The sequence below is a fragment of the Babylonia areolata genome, chromosome 33 (genome assembly GCF_041734735.1).
Source record: "Babylonia areolata isolate BAREFJ2019XMU chromosome 33, ASM4173473v1, whole genome shotgun sequence".
Classification (NCBI taxonomy): Eukaryota; Metazoa; Mollusca; class Gastropoda; order Neogastropoda; family Buccinidae; genus Babylonia; species Babylonia areolata.
The window spans coordinates 21634742-21643503 of record NC_134908.1 but is presented as its reverse complement, the minus strand read 5'-3'; the positions used below and the strand labels follow the sequence as shown (position 1 = coordinate 21643503).

General features: G+C 40.9%; 1 long non-coding RNA gene across 1 annotated transcript; it reads right to left on the bottom strand.

The window, feature by feature from the left end:
* Positions 1 to 835: 835 nt before the first annotated feature.
* LOC143277065 (uncharacterized) lies at positions 836 to 8369 on the bottom strand. Its single transcript, XR_013053679.1, has 4 exons — positions 8246 to 8369; positions 5697 to 5747; positions 3558 to 3678; positions 836 to 923 (listed from the first exon to the last, which is right to left on the bottom strand). It is a non-coding gene; the product is annotated as an uncharacterized LOC143277065 (long non-coding RNA).
* Positions 8370 to 8762: the final 393 nt, after the last annotated feature.

Here is an 8762-nt window from a genome sequence, read left to right as displayed (position 1 = left end):
GAGAGATGGAGGGAGAGAGAGAGGGGGGGGAGAGGGAGAGAGATAGGGAGAGAAAGAGAGATGTAACAATAAAGAACATAAACAAGCTGTAACCAAGAAGAACATAAACAAGCTGTAACCACGAAGAACATAAACAAGCTGTAACAATAAAGAACATAAACAAGCTGTAACCACGAAAGAACACACACAAGCTGTAACAATAAAGAACACAAACAAGCTGTAACCAAGAACATAAACAAGCTGTAACCAAGAAGAACATAAACAAGCTGTAACCAAGAAGAACATAAACAAGCTGTAACCACGAAAGAACACACACAAGCTGTAACAATAAAGAACATAAGCTGTAACCACGAAAGAACACAAACAAGCTGTAACAATAAAGAACATAAACAAGCTGTAACCACGAAATAACATAAACAAGCTGTAACCAAGAACATAAGCTGTAACCATGAAGAACACAAACAAGCTGTAACCAAGAACACAAACAAGCTGTAACCATGAACATAAACAAGCTGTAACCACGAAAGAACACAAGCAAGCTGTAACCAAGAACATAAACAAGCTGTAACCAAGAAGAACATAAACAAGCTGTAACCACGAAAGAACACACACAAGCTGTAACAATAAAGAACACAAACAAGCTGTAACCAAGAACATAAACAAGCTGTAACCAAGAAGAACATAAACAAGCTGTAACCACGAAAGAACATAAACAAGCTGTAACCAAGAACACAAACAAGCTGTAACCACGAAAGAACACAAGCAAGCTGTAACCTCTAAAGAACATAAACAAGCTGTAACCACGAAGGCACTGTTTCCACGGAAGGACTTGACAGTTGAACTGTGTGCAGAACGGGGTAGTGAAACTGACAATCCAGTGGACAGCGGCCTCCGTCATCTCTGTGTCCACCCGGAGACCAGTCCTGCAGAGCGGAAACAAAGGGGTTAAAACGTGAACCCAAACCTCTCGTTTTTGCTTTTGTAGCACTGAAGAGGTTAAGATTATATAAGTCCCATAACCCTTTGATGGTGATGTGGATACTTATATAACCATCGAGTGATGGCCTAGAGGTAACGCGTCCGCCTAGGAAGCGAGAGAATCTGAGCGCGCTGGTTCGAATCACGGCTCAGCCCCCGATATTTTCTCCCCCTCCACTACTAGACCTTGAGTGGTGGTCTGGACGTTAGTCATTCGGATGAGACGATAAACCGAGGTCCCGTGTGCAGCATGGACTTAGAGCACGTAAAAGAACCCACGGCAACAAAAGGGTTGTTCCCGGCAAAATTCTGAACAAAAAACCCACTTCGATAGGAAAAACAAATAAAACTGCACGCAGGAAAAAAAACAACCCAAAATGGGTGGTGCTGTAGTGTAGCGACGCGCTCTCCCTGGGGAGAGCAGCCCGAATTTCACACAGAGAAATCTGTTGTGATAAAAAGAAATACAAATACAAATAACCCAACGCACTGGCCACACCTTGAGAGCAATATCATCATCATCATAGAGAGATAGATATCTAGATAGATAATGAATAAATGAATGACTTAACACATCAATGAAGAAAGAACGAAAGAAAAGCTTTTAAAAATATTTTGAAGATCCGCCTCCACCCCCCCCCCCCAACCCCTCTCACACATACACATGCAGAAACACATACGCGTCTGCAGACACACACACACACACACACACACATCCACACACACACACACATACACACACACACACACACACACACACACACTCACACACACACACACTCACACTCACACACACACATCCACAACACACACACACACACACACACATCCACACACACATCCACACACAAACATACACACATCCACACACACACACACACACACACACACACACACGTCCACACACACATCCACACACACACACACACACACACACATCCACACACACACACACACACACACACACACACACACACACACACACACACACACACACACACACACACACACACACACACACACTATTAATCCTTCGGGATTTTATGACAATAAATGAAGTCAAGTCAAGTCAAGCCAAGTCAAGTCAAGTCACACATCCACTCACCCATCCACCACACACATTCCACACATACACATCCACAACAATCTGCAATCTAAAAATCCACTTCAAGAAACACACACACAAAACACACACAAAAAAATCCAACAAAAACCTACATACACGCACTCATCCCAACACCCACTTTCCCATCTTCTTGTCAAAACAACACATACAAATACACATGCAAAATACAAGCAAACTAATTGGAAAATATAATATAGAAAATTAATATTGGCTAAAACACAACAGCATTTTGATAAGGCAATGCCAAAACAGAAGGTAAGTAAGCAGCTGGTCAGCTGACTTTTGATCACAGAATTTCTGGCGGGATCGCTGCGTGGTCTGTACCCACACAACTCCTTTAACATCAACATAAAAAATAAAGACAACACAAATAAAGAGACGAAACATCAAAGAAAGCAGAAGATCAAGAGAAGAGCAAGAGCGAAGACAAAAATAAATAGAACAAATTAACATAACACCAACATAAACAACTAACCAACAATCCATCTAACCACAACTAACAACAACATAAACATAACAACAACATAAAAACAAACAACTTAACAATCAAACATTAACACTAACACAAAACCAACAAACAGCAACATAAAGAACATCAAAAAACTCGACATCAGCAAAAACCCAACTGTAACCAACCAAACAAGCACCAAAAACACACCAACATCAAACAGAACATAATGTAACAACAAGAACACAACAACAACAATAACACAACATCAACAACGTAACCAAACATAACAGTGCAACATGAAGAACAAAACACTCTGTCCAACACTACAAGCTGTGACACGGTAGAACACACAGCATTTTGTAAGCTCAAGCATAAACAGACGGTACCAGAAGCACTGCCACGACTGGCGTAACTCTGTGAACGGTGTGTCCTGCAGCGGCTGACGTAGTCTCTGTTCCACCAACCATCACTCATAACACAAGTTAACAACAACCAAATCTCCACCACCTAACATTAAGAGAAACCATAACCCTTGATGGTGAGGGAACACCATCACTATCCTAAGAACCGATCCCCCTAGAACAGAATCTGACCCGCTTTCAATCAACGCCCCAAACCACCGAACTCACCTCCCCCTACTCAACCATTACAACCTAACTCAACTCGATGAACTTTAACAACAACCCATCACAGACTCAAGCACGTAACAATCCACCAACAAAATTTCCATCAACAGTCAAACCCAACCGTAAAAAATCAAATAAAACAGCAACAGAAAAACATCACAACAAAAATTGTCATCAACCCTCAAGACAATAACATGAATCAACAATCCAAGCTCAAGTCAACATGATCACAATCCACATCAACATCACCAACAACACCACACAATCACACCTACACATCACGACACACACACACACACACACACACACACCACACACACACACACACACACACACACACGCACACACACACATTGACATTAATCTAAAACATTACATCCGTTCCGGGTACGGACACACACGCCATTTTGGTAAGGCAATGCAAAACAGACGGTCCCAGGACAGCACTGCCCACGCTGACAACTCTGACGGTGTTTCCTGCAGTCCGCTGACGTGGTCTGTACCCACACAATCACCATAGCATCAACATCAACATCAACACCAACATCAACAACACCAACATCAACAGCAACATCAACATCAACAGCAACAGCAACACCAACAACACCAACAACAACATCAACAACACCAACATCAACAACACCAACATCAACATCAACAACAACATCAACATCAACAACATCAACAACAACAACATCAACACCAACAGCAACAGCAACACCAACAACACCAACACCAACACCAACATCAACAACACCAACATCAACATCAACAACAACATCAACAACACCAACAACAACATCAACAACACCAACATCAACATCAACAACACCAACATCAACATCAACACCAACATCAACAACATCAACACCAACATCAACAACAACATCAACAACACCAACATCAACATTAACAACAACAACAACAACAGCAACATGAACAGCAACATCAACAACAACATCAACACCAACATCAACAACAACATCAACAACACCAACATCAACATTAACAACAACAACAACAACACCAACTTCAACATCAACAACAGCAACATCAACAACAGCAACAGCAACATCAACATCACCAACATCAACAACAACAACATCAACAACAACATCAACACCAACATCAACAACACCAACTTCAACATCAGCACCAACATCAACATTAACAACAACAGCAACAACAGCAACATGAACAGCAACATCAACAACAGCAACATCAACACAAACAGCAACAGCAACATCAACAACACCAGCACCAACACCAACAACATCAACATCAACAACACCAACATCAACATCAACACCAACATCAACAACACCAACATCAACACCAACATCAACAGCAACATCAACAACATCAACAGCAACATCAACAACACCAACATCATCAACAACAACAACAACAACACCAACAACAATTACATCTATCAGCACACGCTGATCATAACATCAACATCAACAACAACAATTACATCTATCAGCACACGCTGATCATAACATCAACATCAACAACAAAATAACATCTGTCAGCACACGCTGATCATAACATCAACATCAACATCAACAACAAAATAACATCTGTCAGCACACGCTGATCATAACATCAGCATCAACAGCATCAACAACAAGTTCAACAGCATCTGCAATAAAAACAACAACAACAACAAACAAACCCATCATCAACAACAACATCAACAACAACAATAACAACAATAACATCATCATCATCAGCAACAACATCAGCAACAAAAACAACAACAACATCAACAACACTAATGACGCAACGATAACAACAACATCAACAACACCAATGACAACGACAACATTAACAGCACCAATCACAACAACAACAACAACAACATCAGCAACTACAATAACATCATTATCAGCAGCAACAACAACAATACCAGCAAAAACATCAACAACATCAGCAACATGAACAACATCAACAACACCAATGATTACGCCAACAATAACAACAATAACATCAACAACAAGAACAATACAAACAACAACATCGTTATCATCATGAACAACAATAATGATCATAATCAAGTATATAATGATGATGATGATGATGATGATATTAATCATTATCAAAATAAAAGTAGAAAAAGCATCAGCAGCAATAGCAGTAGCAGCAGCTGCAGTAGAATCAATAATACTGAGATCAACAACAAGAAAAAGAACAAGAATGATGATGATGATGATGATGATGATGATGATGATGATGATGATGATGATGATGATGATGATGATGATGATATCTAGCAGTGGTAGCAGTAGTAGTGCTACGGGTAGTATGATAATGGTGATGATGATAATTGTTATCACAATCATTACTATTGTTGTTGTTGTTGATGAGGATGCTGCTGTTGTTGTTGTTGATGTTGTTGTTGTTGTTGTTGTTTGATGATGATGATGAAGGCTATGATGATGGTGCTTATCGTTATCATTATGATAATCATATCCGTGCCCAACAACAATGTAAATCGCAGACGATCACTTACGGGGGCAGTGGAAGGCGTCACGTCATGTGATCGTATGTGGGCACACGTGACCTGCACAAACACAAATGTGTCTATAAATAGATATATCTGAGGCGTCGCACACACATGTGTAAGAAAAGACATTCATAAGAACGTTACATACAAATGTCTACGTATAGATATACCTAAGAACTTCACATACAAATGTCTATGTATAGACATACCTAAGAACGTCACATACAAATGTCTATGTATAGACATACCTAAGAACTTCACATACAAATGTCTATGTATAGACACACCTAAGAACGTTATCATACAAATGTCTATGTATAGACAAACCTAAAAACTTCACATACATATGTCTATGTATAGACATATCTAAGAACTTCACATACAAATGTCTATGTATAGACATTCCTAAGAACGTCACATACACATGTCTATGTACAGACATAGCCAAGAACTTCACACATAAACGTGAACAAAAAGACATTACTGGGGCCTTCACACATGTGTATGTATAGACATTCCTGACACCTTCACACAGAGATGTGTATGTATAGACATTCCTGACACCTTCACACACAGAGATGTGTATGTACAGACATTCCTGACACCTTCACACAGAGATGTGTATGTATAGACATTCCTGACACCTTCACACACAGAGATGTGTATGTATAGACATTCCTGACACCTTCACACACAGAGATGTGTATGTACAGACATTCCTGACACCTTCACACAGAGATGTGTATGTATAGACATTCCTGACACCTTCACACAGAGAGATGTGTATGTATAGACATTCCTGACACCTTCACACAGAGATGTGTATGTATAGACATTCCTGACACCTTGGCACATGTGTATGTATAGACATTCCTGACACCTTCACAGAGATGTGTATGTATAGACATTCCTGACACCTTCACACACAGAGATGTGTATGTACAGACATTCCTGACACCTTCACAGAGATGTGTATGTATAGACATTCCTGACACCTTCACACACAGAGATGTATATGTATAGACATTCCTGACACCTTCACAGAGATGTGTATGTATAGACATACCTGACACCTTCACACGGAGATGTGTATGTATAGACATTCCTGACACCTTCTGACACCTTCACAGAGATGTGTATGTATAGACATTCCTGACACCTTCAAACAGAGATGTGTATGTATAGACATTCCTGACACCTTCACACAGAGATGTGTATGTACAGACATTCCTGACACCTTCACAGAGAGATGTGTATGCATAGACATTCCTGACACCTTCACACGTGTATGTACAGACATTCCTGACACCTTCACACGGAGATGTGTATGTACAGACATTCCTGACACCTTCACACAGAGATGAGTTTGTACAGACATTCCTGACACCTTCACACAGAGATGAGTATGTACAGACATTCCTGCCACCTTCACAGAGATGTGTATGTACAGACATTCCTGACACCTTCACACGGAGATGTGTATGTACAGACATTCCTGACACCTTCACACAGAGATGAGTTTGTACAGACATTCCTGACACCTTCACACAGAGATAAGTATGTATAGACATTCCTGACACCTTCACACAGAGATACGTAAGTATAGACATTCCTGACACCTTCACACAGAGAGATACGTATGTATAGACATTCCTGACACCTTCACACAGAGAGATACGTATGTATAGACATTCCTGACACCTTCACACAGAGAGATACGTATGTATAGACATTCCTGACACCTTCACACAGAGAGATACGTATGTATAGACATTCCTGACACCTTCACACAGAGAGATACGTATGTATAGACATTCCTGACACCTTCACACAGAGATGAGTATGTATAGACATTCCTGACACCTTCATACATGTGTATGTATAGACATTCCTATTATTATTATCATCATCATCCTCCTCCTCCTCCTCATGATGAAGTGGACAGTGAACTACCTCACCACGGACATCAGAACGAGCATCATCATCATCTTCATCCTCCTCCTCCTCCTCATGATGAAGTGGACAGTGAACTATCTCACCACGGACATCAGAACGAGCATCATCATCATCTTCATCCTCCTCCTCCTCCTCATCATCATCATGAAGTGGACAGTGAACTATCTCACCACGGACATCAGAACGAGCATCATCATCATCTTCATCCTCCTCCTCCTCCTCATCATGATGAAGTGGACAGTGAACTATCTCACCACGGACATCAGAACGAGCATCATCATCATCTTCATCCTCCTCCTCCTCATCATCATCATGAAGTGGACAGTGAACTATCTCACCACGGACATCAGAACGAGCATCATCATCATCTTCATCCTCCTCCTCCTCATCATCATCATCATGAAGTGGACAGTGAACTACCTCACCATGGTCATCAGAACGAGCATCATCATCATCTTCATCCTCCTCCTCCTCCTCCTCCTCATGATGAAGTGGACAGTGAACTACCTCACCACGGACATCAGAACGAGCATCATCATCATCTTCATCCTCCTCCTCCTCCTCCTCCTCATCATGAAGTGGACAGTGAACTACCTCACCACGGACATCAGAACGAGCATCATCAGCACACGAGGGGTGGACACCAGACGACCCATTGTTCACAGCTGACCGGCAGTTCTCAGAGCTGGACAGTCACTGGTTGACCTGTAGCTTTGGACAGGCTGAAAACAAGGCATTGTGTTCATGCCTACCTGTAGCTTTGGACAGGCTGAAAACAAAACATTGTGTACATGTCTACCTGTAGCTTTGGACAGGTTGAAAACAAGACATTGTGTACATGTCTACCTGTAGCTTTGGACAGGCTGAAAACAAGGCATTGTGTACATGTCTACCTGTAGCTTTGAACAGGTTGAAAACAAAACAATGTGTACATGTCTACCTTATCTTTGAACAGATTGAAAACAAAACAAAACAATGTGTACATGTCTACATGTAGCTTTGAATAGGTTGAAAACAAGACATTGTGTACATGTCTACCTTTAGCTTTGAACAGGTTGAAAACAAAACATTGTGTACATGTCTACGTGTATCTTTGGACAGATTGAAAACAAAACA